General features: G+C 42.5%; 1 protein-coding gene across 1 annotated transcript in view; it reads right to left on the bottom strand.

Moving 5' to 3' along the window:
• The window catches only part of LOC136152863 (placenta-specific gene 8 protein), a 30,830-nt gene extending 18,815 nt beyond the window's left edge, over window positions 1-12,015 (bottom strand). Inside the window, exon 1 of the mRNA XM_065914321.1 lies at window positions 11,934-12,015. The gene's annotated coding sequence lies outside the window, so the exon portion shown is untranslated. The remainder of the gene's footprint in view (window positions 1-11,933) is intronic.
• Window positions 12,016-17,045: the final 5,030 nt, after the last annotated feature.

Below are 17,045 nucleotides of genomic sequence, written 5' to 3'. Positions count from 1 at the left end.
TCCTCAAGGGTTTTCCAAAAGTCACTTCATTAGCATAAACTCTGTAGTTGAGAGGAGGTTGTTACGAATAACAAGACACCTTTATCACTTTTATCACTTAATAAATTCCAAAGATTTTAGGAGCTCTGTACCCTGAACAGGAATGAAAGTCAAATATATATAAACCACAATATCATAGTCAAAAGTCAAAGTGTTAGTTGCTCAGTTGTGTCTGACTCTTTGCGACCCCGTGGGGCTATAGCACGCTAGGCTCCTCTGTCTATGGGATTCTTTAGGCAAGAACACTGGAGTGGGTTCCCTATCCCTTCTCCAGGGGATCTTCCCAACTCAGGGATCAAGCCCAGGTCTCCCACATTGCAGGCAGATTCTTTACCACCTGAGTCACCAGGGAAATCCAAGAAAACTGGAGTGGGTAGCCTATCCCTTCTCCAGGGATATGACAGTAGTCCTCTCCAATCTTCCTGCATCCAAGTTGATCCTTCACTTGAAATTTACCTGAAGACTTGTTAGGGGGCAAGCAAAGATAGTGTGCCCAAGCAAAGCTTATTATGAAGTACATTTTGTTAGGTTTGTCCCAATTTCTCTCCATCCTGAGAGGCAGTGTGGGGTAATGGAGCATTGATTTGATTAAAAAAATATTTTTTTGATGTGAACCGTTTTTAAAAGTCTTTATTGAATTTGTTACAGTATTGTTTCTGTTTTATGTTTTGGTTTTTGTTCACCAGGCATATGGGATCTTAGCTCCCCAACCAGTGATCTCTCTTGCACCCTCTGCACTGGAAGGCAAAGTTCTAACCATTGGACTACCAGGAAAGTCCTGATTTGATTTGGAGTGAGAATATGCTTGTGTGCTTAGTCACTCAGTCATGTCTGGCTCTTTGCGACCCCATGGACTGTAGCCTGCTAGGCTTTTCAGTCCTTGGAATTCTCCAGGCCAGAATACTAGAGTGGGTAGCCTCTCCCTTCTCCAGAGGATGTTCCCAACCCAGGAATTGAACCAGGGTCTCCTGCATTGCAGGAAGATTCTTTACCAGCTGAGCTACCAGGGAATACCTGGGAGTGAAAATTTCTTTGCTCAGATTCTGTTTTTCTAAACTGTGTGATCTTGGACTAGTCATTGATCAGCCTAGTCATTTAAATTTCCTCCTACTAATCTGTGAAATGGAAGTGGTTTCTGACCTACCCATCTTATGTGCTCATTGAGAGTATTAAATAAGAGAAAGTCCAAGGATGAATTGAATGAACAATTAAAAAAAAATCAGACTCATATAAAGGGGAGTGGCTAAAATGTACAAAAATGCAGCAAGGAAATTTCTTTTGGTCATTTCCACAAATAATTCTTGGCAAAAGTATCAGTTAATATTTACTGAGATGCCACCCTATATCGGGCGCTGTACTAGACTCACACTGTCCACTTAACGTTACAACAGCCCTGCTAAGTACGAACTATTACCTTTACTGAGTTGATGAGGAAATGGAGGTGCTGAGACTTTAAGTAAATTGTGAAATTCAAACCCTTCTCTGGCTCACTCCACAGGCCCTGTTCCTCCCTTTGCTCTCAGCTAAAGAGCCTGCTCCTTCAGGGCACTGACTGTATTGTGGCATTGTCATTGGTTTGCTGTGATCTCCTTGAGAAGTGGAACCCTCTCTTCCCATTTATTCCTTTAGCATCACATTCAGCGTTAAGCTCACAGAAGGTACTTTTCATTGTCTTCTTGAGTTAAGTACTTATTATATGCTTAACTCACTCACAGTGTGTTAGATGCTGAGATGTAATACATTTCCACTTCAGAATCAGGACGAAAGAAAAACACTAAAATTGAAAATACAGTGCTTCTGGATACTCAGGCAATATGATTATACCATTTGCTTTCTTGTATTGTTTTCCTCATAGGGCAGTTTCAAAAACAAGCAAAGTACCTCAGTTGTTCTATATTACTTTATACTTTTTCTATTTCTTGAGTTAACTGGTTTCTTTTCTAGATTTCATTGCTCAGTCATGGCTGGGTGAGTTGGATAGTTGGGTAGTGCCCATAAACAAAAAAAGGAGAGCAGTATATGACACAGGGCAACATCTTGGATATTTATCCACACAAGGGAAAGTGTATCAGCAATGATTCAAACAAGCCTAAATCTGCCCAGGCTTCACTGTCAGTTCAGTTCAGTTGTTCAGTTGTGTCCGACTCTTTGTGACCCTCTGGACTGCAGCATGCCAAGCTTCTCTGTCCATCACCAACTCCTGGAGCTTGCTCAAACTCATGTCCATCAAGTTGGTGATGCCATCCAACCATCGCATCCTCTGTCATCCCATTCTCCCACCTTCAGTCTTTCCCAGCATCAGGGTCTTTTCCAATGAGTCAACTCTTCGCATCAGGTGGCCAAAGTATTGGAGTTTCAGCTTCAGCATCAGTCTTTCCAATGAATATTCAGGATTGATTTCTTTTAGGATTGACTGATTTGATCTCCTTGCAGTCCAAGGGACTCTCAAGAGTCTTCTCCAACACCACAGTTCAGAAGCATCAATTCTTTGGTGCTCAGCTTTCCTTATGGTCCAACTCTTACATCCATACATTACTACTGGAAAAGCCACAGCTTTGACTAGATGGACCTTTGTCTGCAAAGTAATGTCTCTGCTTTTTAATATGCTATCTAGGTTGGTCATAGCTTTTCTTCCAAGAAGCAAGCATCTTTTAATTTCAAGACTGCAGTCACCATTTGCAGTGATATTGAAGCCCAAGAAGAGAAAGTCTGTCTCTGTTTGTATTGTTTCCCCATCTATTTGCCATGAAGTGATGGGACCAGATGCTATGATCTTAGGTTTTTGAATGTTGAGTTTTAAGCCAGCTTTTTCACTCTCCTCTTTCACTTTCATCAAGAGACTCTTTAGTTCTTCTTTGTTTTCTGCCACAAAGGTGGTATCATCTGCATATCTGAGGTTATTGATATTTCTCCTGGCAATCTTGATTCCAGCTTGTGCTTTATCCAGCCTGGCATTTCGCATGATATACTCTGCATATAAGTTAAATAAGTAGAGTGACAGTATTCAACCCTGACATATTCCTTTCCCAGTTTGGAACCAGTCCATTGTTCCATGTCTGATTCTAACTCTTGCTTCCTGACCTGCATATAAGTTTCTCAGGAGGCAGGTAAGGTGGTCTGGTATTCCCATCTCTTTACTATTGTTGTGATTCACACAGTCAAAGGCTTTGGCGTAATCAATAAAGCAGAAGTAGATGTTTTTCTGGAACTTTCTTACTTTTTCTATGATCCAGTGGAGCTAATTGTAAATTAGCCAGATCGATCATTATAAATTGTCCCCTGAGTCCTAGCAACACTCTCATGTGAAGAATACTCGGTGTTTTTGGATGAGGATAAAATGAGTTTATTTTTATTTTTTAGACAGAAGAAGCTTTAAAATGTTCTTCTAAATGTTCATACCTGTTAGACATTTCTACCATCAGAAACAGTTCTAGGTATTTCCCTTTCCATTGGTGAGAGTGCTATACAAACATATATTTTTCTAAACTTTTAAATGATTATAGTTATACAAAAAAGGGGCTTCCCAGGTGACTCAGTGATAAAGAACATGCCCGCCAACACTGGAGACATAAGAGACGTGGGTTCAATCCCTGGGTCGAGAAGAGCCCCTGAAGGAGGGCATGGAAACCCACTCCAGTATTCTTGCCTGGAGAATCCCAAGGACAGAAGAGCCTGGCGGGCTACAGTCCACGGGGTCACACAGAGTTGGACACGACTGGAGCGACTTAGCATGCCCATGACTTAGTAATGGGCAGTAACTGTCGAAGTTCAAGACAAGCACTTAGGAAGCCACCGAGGCAACAAACAACAGCTTTACACACACACACACACACACATACAGAAATGTGTGTGTATGTTGTTATTTGTTGTTTAGTTGCTCAGTAGTGTTCAGCTCTTCACGACCCCATGGATTATAGTCCACCAGGCTCCTCTGTCCATGAGAGGGAAGGACAATATGGATAGACCTTGAAGGTATTAAGTGAAAGTCGCTCAGTCCTGTCCGACTCTTTGCGACCCTACGGACTATAAAATTCATGGAATTCTCCAGGCCAGAATACTGGAGTGCATAGCCTTTCACTTCTCCAGGGGATCTTCCCAACCCAGGGATCAAGCCCAGGTCTCCTGCATTGCAGGCGGATTTTTTACCAGCTGAGCTATCATTACACCAAGTGAAATAAGTCAGATAGAGCAAGACACACAGTATGATCTCGCTTATATGTGGAATCTAAAATAAGCAAACTAAACTATGTATATGGAGAGCAAGTTGGGGGTTGTCAGAGGTAAGGGTTGGGGTGTGGGTGAAATGGGTGAAGCAACAATCTATACTATCTAGCAGTATAAATTTGCAGTTATAAAATAAATAAGTCTTGGGAGGTGATACACAGCATGATGACTATCATTCCTAACATGTATCATGTATTTCAAAGCTTCTAAGAGAATAAATCTTAAAAGTTCTCATCTCAAGAAAAAAACTTGAACCTGTGTGGTGATAGATGTTAATGATTTACTGTGATCATCATTTCACAGCATATACACGTCAAATCATTATGTTGTACATGTGAAACTAATATAACGTTATATGTCAATTATATCTCCAAAACCCACACCCCTCCCAGAAGCCCAAAACCCTGGTGTGAGTGCCAGGCCAGCTCACAGCTGACCAAAGTCTAGCCCAAGCACTCAGGTTCCAAGGTGGCAGGAGCCGCTTTCTCTTTCTCAGGATGTAAGTGGGACAACTGATAACACTTGGATAAGATAGGTCCATAGGTTAATTAGTTGATAGTAGTTTCCCAGCATCAGTTTCCTGGTTTCGATATTTATACTATGGTTTGTAAAATATTAACTGGGAAAGCCAGGTGAGGGCTGTATGGGGACTCTGTGCATTATTTTAAAAATATTTTATTGAGATATATTTTACACTCATTTTACATACAATAGAGTAGCCAGTGGTATTTTATTGGGGGGGGCTGCCCTGTGGAGCATGCGAGATCCTAGTTCCCCCTCTAGGGATTGAACTTGCACACCCTGTCCCTGCCATCCCCACCACAGTGGAAATCTGTCTTCTTAACCACTGGACTGATCATTTTACATGCTATAGAATTCACTCATTCAAAATGGATATAGTTCAGTGATTTTAGCCTGTTTATAGTTGCATAACCACCATCATAATCTAATTGTGAAATATGTTAGCGCACACCCTCTAAAGAAAACCCACATCCACTAACAGTTGCTCCTTCTTTCCTCTTGCCTCCTCCACCTCCAAACGACATCTAATGTGCTTTTTGTCTCTATTGCTTTGCTTATTCTGGTCATTTCATATAAATGGAATGAGAGAATATATGATCTTTTGTGACTGATGTCCTTTAGTTAGCATAAAGTTTGCAAGGTTCAGTCTTGTCACAACATGGATTAGTACTTTTTCTAAACTGCTGAATAATATTCCATTATGTTGATAGACCATTTTGTGTTTATCCATTCATCAGTGAATGGATATTGAGGTTGTTTCTACTCTTTTATTACTATGAATAATGCTCCTATTACTATCTGCCTACCACACAGGTTTTTGTGGGGACATGTATTTTCATTTCTCTTGGGCTTATCTGGAAGTAGAATTGCTGGGTCAAAATGCTAGCTTATGTTTAGTATTTTGGAAAACAGCTATGCTCATCACTATACCATCAAAGCCATGTTTAGCATTTCCAACCACTTCAAACTATTTTCCAAAATGGTTGCGTTTTGTTTGCAGTTTCTGTCATCGTGGCCAACATTTGTTATTGTTTGTCTTTCTATGTGTTACTTTGCAGTACTTTTTATAAGCCTAGAATTATTTCCAAAAAATAAAAAACAGAACATGAAAGAGAAGGTGGAAAAAGAAAAGCCCCCATAGGACTTAGAGCAAAGAATACAAAAGCAATCTATCAAAAAGCTGTAAAAATATATATATATTACCAAATCCTGGTAGTATATGGTGTAAATAGAGCTGTAATATTTCTGAACTCTGGTTGCTTTTCCCCCTTATAATTCTTAGGAACCATTCTAAAAATTTTCTTTTTTTCGTATAAAGCACTATAAAATGCACTCAGAATAGTGAAGTCGCTCAGTCGTGTCCAATTCTTTGCGACCCCATGGACTGTAGCCCACCAGGCTCCTCTGTCCATGGGATTTTCCAGGCATGAATACTGGAGTGGGTTGCCATTTCCTTCGCCAGGGGATCTTCCCAACCTTATTTAAAATTTATCAGGTTTGTATTTTTTATGTACATTAAGGTGGCTTTTTATTTTGGTTTTGATTTTTTTTCAATGTGCCATAATGACTTTTTTTTTTCCATAATGACTTTTTACTGCTCTTTTACAATAAAAGAGAGACGCTAACCACTGTGGATCTCTCAGCAAACAATGTGAAAGAAGGTTCTAGCAAGTGAACGAAAAGCAGGGAGGGGTGGTGTTGGTGATGGTGGTGGGCGTGTGTTATTTGTGGGTCTCTGTGTAGGGAGGAGGTGTCTGTCTTCAAAGCGCAGGTTTATCAGGCGAGGGAACGAGGGAACTTGCCTCTGCCTGGGCTTTGGCTCCCTTGCAGGGAGGAGGGTCAAGGGGGGCCGGGACAAGGGCAGGACGGTGTGTGCCAGGGGTAAGGTCCGCGTTAGGCTGAACCAAGTCATCAAACCGTCACTGCCCATCAACAGCCTCGGGTTTGCCCTTTAGGGCTGAGAACTCGCTCACCTGCATTTCCAGTGCCCGCGGGAGGTGTGGTCTCCACAGGGAGGGAGGGCGAGGTGGGGTTCTCCCCTGGGTGACTGCTCACCTCTCAGGATGGAGAGTGCCCGCGGCATGCCGTGTTCACAAGGCACCCACATTCAGCCCTCCAGGATGTGGGTTCTGCACGCGCCTTTCTCCTCTGCTGGGGCGTGACCCTGACCTTTTTGCCCCGGGGGCAGCCAAGCGCAGGGTCAGAGGCGATCAGGGCCGGGCTGGCTCCAGGCGGCTGCACCTTCGGGGCCGCCGGGGAGGTTATGGAGGCCAGGACCCGGTCTGGTCCCTGTCCCGGAGACAGAGATTGGGGCCCCACTCCCTCGTGGCCCCCTGTCTCTCTGTCCGCAGGAGCCACCCAGCCTCACCTGGCATTTATAATACATTTTTAAAAGTTTTCATCAGATGAGTGGGCTGATGAGCTCTCTTCTGATCAGGAAATAAGACAGACAGAAATATCATCACCAGCACCCTACTCCTGGCCCTGCTGACTTTGGCACCCCTTAAGCGGGCTTCCCAGGTGGCATGACTTTGGTGAAGAACCTGCCTGCCAGTACAGGAGCCCCAGATTTGATCCCTAGGTCAGGAAGATCCCCTGGAGGAGGGCATGGCCACCCACTCCAGTATTCCTGCCTGGAGAATCCCATGGACAGAGGAGTCAGGCAGGCTGTGGCCCATGGGGTGGCAAAGAGTCAGACGTGACTGAAGCAACAGCGCAGCACACACAGGCTGGCCTCAGATGCCACTTCCTGCGCACGTGTCTATTTTTTCTTTTTTAATAACAAGAAGCAACCACAGCTTTCAAAACAAATTCCTTCTGTGGATTCATGACAAAGAGAGTAAACAAATTGCAGTCATGCCATTTCTGTTGCACACCTTTTTTTTTTTTTTAAACAATAATTGTCTTGATTTTAGGAAAAGGAAGCTCCCAATTCTGCATGTAAGCTCTACCAGGGCAGTGAATATGTGGGCTTTGTTCGCTGAGGTATCTCCAGAGCTGGCACACAGTAGGTGCCCATTAACACGCCTGGTACAAGTTTCAATGTGTCAGCTGGAGTGCATCAGACACAGCCTCGCGCTCATCCCTGGAAACCACTTAAGCCTTGGCCGCTCTTTCCAGAACTCCTTAGACTGCCTGGCAGCCCACATTCCAAACCTCAGTACTCACATGACAGAAGCCATCATTTTGAGTGATGACTTTCCGTATCTGGGGCCTTGGGAAGAAGGGGCATTGCAGGAAATGCTTGTTTTAAAAAAAGTATGTTTGAACTTTCTTTGGCCTTTCCTTTTTATCCTCAAATATCAAAACAAAATAACCAGGAAAGGCTATACAAAATGTTGCACATTTCCTCACTTTAGAGCAGAGAACTGAGCAAAGAGTGGGGTTATCACTAGGTTGCTGACTGATAGATATTTTTAACTACCTTTATAATTTTGTACTTGTCTGAAAAAAGCCCTATTTTGCAATTAGCAATTATTCCTTTTGTAATCAAAGCAAGAAATACCCATTTTGGAAACGAAAGGAAAATGCAGTGACCAAAAATAATGTATAGGTTTGCACCGATTATCCTATAGCCTTCTGAATGTTTTTCTCCTTAGACCCTAGCCAATGCCTGGAAACAGCTGGCATTCATGAATTTCATGAAATTCAGGAATGAATGAATGAATTGATATGCTTCCCATGATCTCTCTCAGGAAAAATATGTTTGTTTGTTTGGCTGATTCATGCTCAGTCCTGTCTGACTCTTTGTGACCCTGTGGACTGCAGCCCACCAGGCTCCTCTGTCCATGGAATTTTCCAGGCAAGAATACTGGAGTGGGTTGCCATTTTCTCCTCCAAGGGAATTTCCCGACCCAGGAACTGAACCTGCATTTCCTGTGTCTCCTGCTTTGCAGGTGGATTCTTTACCATTGAGCCATGGGGAAAACTTATGCCATGATTTTTAATATAATTATATGAATATTTCATTATAATTTTCTGGAGATTTCAGAATAAAGACTTGCCTGCAGTTATCTAGCCATCCTTTCCTTTTCTTGACTGCCTTCACTCAGTATATACTTTATGTATTTGTGTATTCAGATTGGCTGCTGCTAACCCTGAAAGCAGAGACTGGAGCATCCTCTGAGTGCTTTTGAAGTCCACCAACAGTAATCTGAATGTTTTGTAGCCAGCAGCTGTGTGCTTTCCGCCAGTTAGTTTGTTGGAAAGTTCACCTCCTCAGTGTAGGGGCCTAAACAGTTTTTAGTCCCAAAGTCAAAGCTTTGGTTGGTTTCTGTTTCTTTCACTTTTTTTGACTTCCTCTCTTGATTATGAAACATGGTGGGGCCCCCGGTGCGCCTGTGGACTTCAGCACAGAGAACCAAGCAGAGAATGGGGGCCCCAGGAGGTTTCAAATTTCATTTCTCGGGAAGGTTTCCTATAGCCTTGGGGAAGCTTGCTCCATCCAGCCTGGCTCAGTGCAAACAGCAGTAAGAACCAGCATCCCAGACTTCTTTTTTTTTTACCAATGTAGCTTATTCTGAAAAAGATCTTGCATCTTCTCACATGAGAGTTCTTACTCAAGAACTTACTCAAGTTCTTACTTGACTCTCTGATAGTCATCAAGGGGGAGAGAAAACAAACACACTTCCCTGAGGCTTCAATAGCATTTCACAACTCTAGGGGTCCTTTAGGTTGCAATAAAATATAAAAGAAAAACACAAAACATCCAAACAACTGCAAATCTCGTTGCTTCAGGCATTAAGTCCCTGACAGTGTTTAACTGTAACCCCTCAAGGTTAAAGATCAACAGGAGGAGTTGAGGGCAAGATAACAAAAGACAACTTCCCCAAAATCACTTTAGTGCCTGTCAGTGTTTCTAAGAATTTCTGGGACCTTGTCTATAAGCCTATCTCCTCCGTTCAGGGGTCTTCAGTGCTTCAGTGTGTAAAAGCCGCTTGGAGAGGTTGTTCATGATGTAGATTCCTGGGCACTGTCTCCGGAGACTGTGATTTAAGTGGGCTGGGCTGGGGTCCAGGAATCTGACTGAGAACCCCCTGCTGCCCCATCTGCCGTAGGGTGCAGTCATGTAGAGTAATGTAGCCCTTCTGCATAGACCCACCTTGGTGAGAATCTGAAAAAAAATGCCTTCCTCTTCTCCAGGCAGATGCAGTCATGTTAGGGCCTCCATCTGGCCAAGGAGCGCAGGCTGAACTAGCCCCGCTCACCCCTGGGCTGCATGCCCATGCATCTCAGGAGAATGGGGCATCAGTGACTTTACCGCGGACACTTTGTAACCCACATCTCTGGGATTTTTTTTTTTTTTCCTCTGGGCTTTTTATTTCTCTTCTGTTAAGAATAACTGTAGGACTTCCCTGGTGGTCCAGTGGTTAAGAATCTATCTATCAATGTAGGGGACCGGGTTTGATCCCTGGTCCAGGAAGATTCCACATGCCAAGGGCCAGCTAAGACCATGTAGCAACCATGCATGTAGCCCGTGCACCCTCGAGCTCCTCAAGAGAAGCCACTGGAATGAGAAGCTCGTGTACCACGACTAGAGGGTAGCCCCTGCTTGCCACAACTAGAGAAAACCTGTGCAGCAATAAAGACCCAGCCCAGCCATAAATAAATAAAAATTAAAAAAAAAAAAAAAAAGAATAACTGCCGATACAGGGCTTCCCCGGTGGTCTGATGGTTAGGAATCCGCCTTCCAATGCAAGTCACCCGTGTTTGATCCCTGGTCAAGGAACTAGGATCCCACATGCCGCGGGGCAAAATAAGTGTGTGGGCCACAACTAAAGAAGCACGTGCTCTGCAACTACTGAGCCCTTGCACTCCACACACGAGTCCATGCTCCACACCACGAGGAAGAACCCGTGTGCTGCAGTGAAGGCCCAGGAGAGCCGAAAACAAAAACCAAGAATAACTGCAGATCAAACCCACTTTAGCAAACCCTACTGGGTGCCCATGTGTGAAGTGTCTGTCTTTGATTTAGCGGGGGTTCAGGAGAGTCTATAGTTCCCTCTCCATGGTCGGCAACTCTGCCCATTGCTGTGACTACACGGTTGTTGCATTTCTTGCCAACTTTGATCCCACAGGGCAGAGTGAGTGATGAAAGAGTTGACGGGGGCCACTCAGGAAAAAAGGTAGAATGGATGCAGGGGAAATTGAAATGAGGATCTTGGTGGAGAGGCTTGGAAGAGAGACTTCTTCAGAAGACTCCTTTCATGGGATGACCTCAACGGCCAGAAACCTTGCAGGATTTGGTTCACCATTTAAACATCCTAATTTCACCCATTAATAGTCACAATTAATCTTATACCTGTTTTTCCAGCCTTGGAACACGTCATCTTTCTAAGAACAACCCCTTATCTTGAAAAGGATAGCCCCTTATCTTTCTAATAGTATTAATATACTACACTAATTGCATTAATATTAAACAATATATAGCTTCAATTTTCCTCTTCTTTCTGGTGTTTATCGATGTTAAATTTTATTTTTTTTTATTTTGATGAAAGCATTTTCATCTCATGACTTCTCATCTTGAGAGCTCACAAATGTATAGTGAGAAATGGTCTCTTTCTTTACACATATAAATAAAGCACTAGAATTTAAGTTTGAGGAATTGTAGAGTGTTTTCCTTACTTTCTTACCAAAAATTCACATTCAAGGATTCTCAAGGTTTATTCTCATTCATTCATTATTCTCATGATTTAGCTAAATCTACAAAATTCCGTCTTCTGTTTTCAAGCAGAATAGTTTCAAAACCCAAGTTTCAGAAACCAAGCAAAATATTTACAAAATACAAAGACATTAGACCAGCGCAAGTAAACATACCTATGTATGAAATAAACAGTGAAATTCATGACCCAGTTATAGACACAATGCCTAATATATGTTTCCTGCTAAAAGCAGTATCTGATGATTAAAGACTACCTTATGAAAAATGTGGCATCTCACACATGCTTGGCACATGTTAAATATGAATCAATTTACTACAATTAAAACAACTATACCAGAAAACATTGATCCTTCTGCTGAACCTCAAATAAAAACATTTCTCTATATTTGAGAAATAGAAACAAGGAAATCAAATACTTTTAAAGAGAACTTTCTTTTTTAAGTGCTGAGATAAGTTTTAAAGAAATGCTTCATTTCAAAGTACTTACAGTTAAGAAATAGTTTCTGGGCAGCTGTGTCTTGTGGCTTAGAGAATCTCACTAGAAGTGAAAGACACAGGAAAGAAGTGTATTCAACTGCAGTTTGTTTTAGTCAAAGTACATATTCAGTGGTTTTTTACTGGCCAATGAAATCCAGGCAGAATAATTTTCAAAGTATGTTTCTTTTTCCTTGAAACTGAAACTATTTTTTTTTTTTTAAAGTGTTACTTCTCCTACCTTTTATCAAGTACACTCATATATCTTTTTAAGGTGAAAACAGATTTGATTCATTATATAATTTGATTGATTTTACCTGCCTGGCAGAACTTAGCAATTTTTAAATTTTATCCTTTAACTCAATAAATAAGATTTGGTATGTATTTATTGCCATTTTTAAACTGGGGAGCTTAGGTAGTGTTAACAGAAAACAAGCTATTGGGAATTCTGTATCTAATCAGACACTGATTTTTTTCTTCTGCCTCTTTGGACTCATTTGTTTTCCCTTGTTGTTGTTATTTAGTTGCTAAGTCATGTCTGACTCTTCACAACCCCATGAACTGTCCACCAGGCTCTTCTGTTTATGGGATTCTCCAGGCAAGAATATAGGAGTGGATTGCCATTTCCTCCTCCAGGGGATCTTCCCCACCCAGGGATCAAAACTGTGTCTCCTGCATTGGCAGGCGGATTCTTTACCACTGAGCCATGTGGGAATACTTTAGGCACTGTACTAAAAGCCTTTTTTTAAAAAATTAAGTGTTTATTTATTTTGGATTTGGCTGCATGGGGTCTTTGCTGTCACATGTGGGATCTTTAGTTGTGATATGTGTCAACTTAAAAAGATGCACAACATGAGAGTTGTTATTTAAGTTTTCTTTGGGGCAAAATGAGGACCATGTCCCAGGAGACAGCACCTCAGATAGTGCTGAGAAACTGTTCCAAAGTGACAGGAGGGATGGTCGGTATGTATATGACTTTGGTGAAAGGGGAGTTCATGCAATCAGGCACTTACATTTGCAAAAGTTTTCTGCTAGTCACAAGGAGCTGATGTCCCCATGAAGGGATTTAGTGCTTTTCTAGAGATTAGGAGATGCAAGGATTGGGCTCAGAAAATCAGTTCCTGAAAATATTTAACTCTCTGAAGACCTGTTCTGCCAGTTTTCCCAGAACACAGAGTGACCCATTTCTGAATTCCCTGCAGGGTGTGTGGAAGGTCAAGAACTGAGGCAGCATAGAAATCAGTTCCTGCAGAAGTGAAGTGAAGTGAAGTGAAGTGAAAGTCGCTCAGTCGTGTCTGACTCTTTGTGACCCCATGGACTATACTGCCCATGGAATTCTCCAGGCCAGAATACTGGAGTGGGTAGCCTTTCTCTTCTCTAGGGCATCTTCCAAACCCAGGGATCGCACCCAGGTCTCCCACATTGCAGGCGGATTCTTTACCAGCTGAGCCACAAGGAATTTCTGCAGAGGCAGATGGCAAATGACAACTTGTAGTTGACACATGTGAACTTTCAGTTGCAGCATGTGGATCTAGTTCCCTGATTAGGGATCAAACCTGGGCCCCCGGCGTTGAGAGCACAGAGTCTTGGCCACTGGACCACCAGGGAGGTCCTCTAAATGCTTTTCATGTGTTGATTTATTGAATTTTCCTCACAATTCTGTATGTAAAATTGTATGGCAGCTCAGTGGTGAAGAATCCACCTGCAATGCAGGAGATGTAGGAGATGCGGGTTCAACCCCTGGCTTGGGAAGAACCCCTGGAGGAGGAAATGGCAACCCACTCCAGTATTCTTGCCTGGAGAATCCCATAAACAGAGGAGCCTGGTGGGCTACCATCCATGGGGTCTCAAAGAGTTGGACATGGCTGAGCGGCTGAACAAACACACACAATTCTGTGGGGTAGGTATGATTGTCACCTCCATTTAACTGGCAAGGAAACTGAGTCACAGCAATGTTAAGTGGCTAGAAGGTGGCAGCTAGGAACTGGCTGACACGGGACTCTAGTCTTTGTCTGCTGAGGTCTACACCGCATCCCTCCCCTTACAGTCTGCTCTAGAGAGAAAGATCTGCCATTCCATACGACCTCAGAGGGAATGAAAAGACTGGCCACTCTCATTTCTGAAAGGCTTAAATTATGAATCAGAAATCAAAATGTTATGAAGTTATTTCAAAAAGAAGAAGTTCAAGTGTAAGAAAAAATTATATAGAAGTTGGATGTGATGTAGTAAAAGGAACCATCGTTTGTAGCTGAGCTAATGCGGAATAAAATCCTGGTTGTGCACCTTGATAGCTGTGAGGCCTCTGGAAGTCAACTCAGAATGTAAACTTTGGTTTCCTTACCTCTAAAATTAGAAGACTAGTCTTTTTGACCAACATCTTAGCAAGGTGGCAGAGGTAGCATCTGCTCTTTCAGCTTCACTGTGCCACTCAAGGATGGTAACAAAAAGAAAGATACTGGAAAGTCGGCCAAGAAAGACAAAGACCCAGTGAACAAATCCAGGGTCCAGGCCAGGAAGAAGTGGTCTGAAGGCAGAGTTTGTGACAAGCTCAATAACCTAGCCTTGTTTGACAAAGCAGCATACAGCAAACTCTGTAGCGAACGTCTCAGCTATTGGGTTGACTAACTGGAGAAGTGCCCCAGCTTTCCCTTGGTTTTCATGGCTTTGACTTGTTTGAAGAGTATCTATGCGGAATTAACCTCTTCTTCAAGGAGTCCTAGGTTCTTTCACCGGAGAATGGTATTTCAAAAAGATCTGTTTTAGGCAAGCTCACGGCTGTTGGATTCTCATTGCTTTTAGGGTCCTTTAGTAAAGAGAAGAGACATATGTATATTTACTTATACACATGAATGAATATGTATACATGTACGTACATCCATCACTATCGATCAAAACCATGACTTCATACTGATACTTCTAATTCTAATCCAATTCCATGAGGTTTAATTCTAGCTTTCCTCCTTGTCTTATTTTAAGTTATTTTTCAGACAATGAAAAAGTGAGCTCTTGTTTTCTACAATATATTTATTTACTTATTTGTTCACTCCTAGTATGTACACAGGATGCTTTCAGAATTGCTAACCCATACTTCTGTGAGCAATCAATGTACCAACTAGACTACAGTTGTGTACAGTTCTTTTGTTTTTAGCTTTACAGGATCAGGTCAAAGTACTGTTTGCCAAAGTTACTTAAGTTATTTCTTTTCTTTCCTGTCCACTTTGATGTGGTTACTCAGAAAACGGTTATTCCCTCTTCATCTCTGCTGTCCTATTCCCATCCTCCTCCCACCTTCTTTTCCTACGCATCCGCTGTAGGTAACCAGTCTCTTTAGTTTCTGGTTTATCTTCTTTTATCTATGTTGTACTCATGTGGAGAGGAACTGACATCTAGCACATAGCTACAACTTTGAACAATTTTGTGAATATCCCCAAAACCGCTGAACTGTACTCTAAAAGGGTGAATTTTACATGTGAATCATCTGTCAAATTTTGAAAAGTTGTGAGTTAGAAATCTTTTTCGTTCTTAAAAAGAAAACAGTTGGAGCTATGTTCTGTACTGAATGCCGTTTTCTAGTCAGCATCTGGAATGATTGGAGCGATTATTCATAGCAAACAGAGGGCCAGTTTCTTTTGAAACTGTAATTCATATTCTTCTAGCCAGAAAATTGTCTACTATATAAAAATTTTCGTAGAAAAACTGAGCAGTTTCCGATGTGAATGAGGGCAAAGCATTTCTCTTTCTCAGGGTTTTCTCAGGGTATGCGTAAATGAATCCTGGCTTCCTTTGCTTTGCTCTGGCCTCATTGTTACAGACGTTGTTAGAAATCATGGCAGCTCTCCAGGAGCAGTCATATCTTGTCCTAGGAATTTTTCAGTTTACAAATTCTTGGTTTTTAGCTATAGTATACAAATGATTAAGCTTCCTGTGGAGAAAGGACTAAGAGTCTGTGACCTCTGACTGAGGAGGAACTGGCTGGCACAGATGGTGCGGCGCAGGGAGGGGTCCAGCTCACATAATTATCTCTTTCCTGGGGAAGGACAATGAACGAGCAAAGACCAGATGATTTACTACACACTTAAAGGAAAAGAACAATATATTAAAAAAAATCAAAACAGGTTTTTATTATTTAAAACTTTTTAATTTTAATTTTTTTAACACCAGAAACAATTTTGTGTTGGGATATAGCCAATTAACGGAGAAGGCAATGGCACCCCACTCCAGTACTCTTGCCTGGAAAATCCCATGGACGGAGGAGCCTGGTGGGCTGCAGTCCATGGGGTCGCTAAGAGTTGGACACGACTGAGCGACTTCACTTTCACTTCTCACTTTCATGCATTGGAGAAGGAAATGGCAACCCACTCCAGTGCTCTTGCCTGGAGAGTCCCAGGGACGGGGGAGCCTGGTGGGCTGCCGTCTATGGGGTCTCACAGAGCCAGACATGACTGACGTGACTTAGCAGCAGCAGCATAGCCAATTAACACTGCTGTGGTAGTTTCAAGTGAACAGCAAAGGGCCCAGCCATATATATACACGTATCCATTCTCCCCCAAACCTCCCTCCCATCCAGGCTGGCACATAGCAATGAGCACAGTTTCTTGTGCTATACAATAAGTCTCGTTGGTTATCCATTTCAAATATAGCGGTGTGTACATCACCTTCCCAAAGCCCCTAACCTCTCCTCTCCCTCTGGCAACCTAAGTTCGTTTTCTAAGTCTGTGAGTCTCTTTCTGTTTTGTAAGTAAGTTCATTTGTATCATTTCTTTTTAGATGTCTCATTTAAGGGACGTCATATGATATTTCACCTTCTCTGTCTGACTTATTTCAGACAGTGTCAGTATGACACTGTCTAGGTTCATCCGTGTTGGTGCTAATGGCATTAGTGAAAGTTGCTCAGTCGTGTCAGACTCTTTGCGACCCCATGGATGATACAGTTCATCAAATTCTCCAGGCCAGAATACTGGAGTGGGTAGCCTTTCCCTTCTCCAGGGGATCTTCCCAACCCAGGGATTGAGCCCAGGTCTCCCACACTGCAGATGGATTCTTTACCATCTGAGCCACCAGGGAAACCCAAGAATACTGAAGTGGATAGCCTATTCCTTCTCCAGCGGATTTTCCCGACCCAGGA

Source organism: Muntiacus reevesi, chromosome 22 (genome assembly GCF_963930625.1).
Source record: "Muntiacus reevesi chromosome 22, mMunRee1.1, whole genome shotgun sequence".
NCBI classification, from domain to species: Eukaryota; Metazoa; Chordata; class Mammalia; order Artiodactyla; family Cervidae; genus Muntiacus; species Muntiacus reevesi.
The sequence above is the reverse complement of the archived record's forward strand: the minus strand, read 5'-3'. Positions and strand labels throughout refer to the sequence as shown.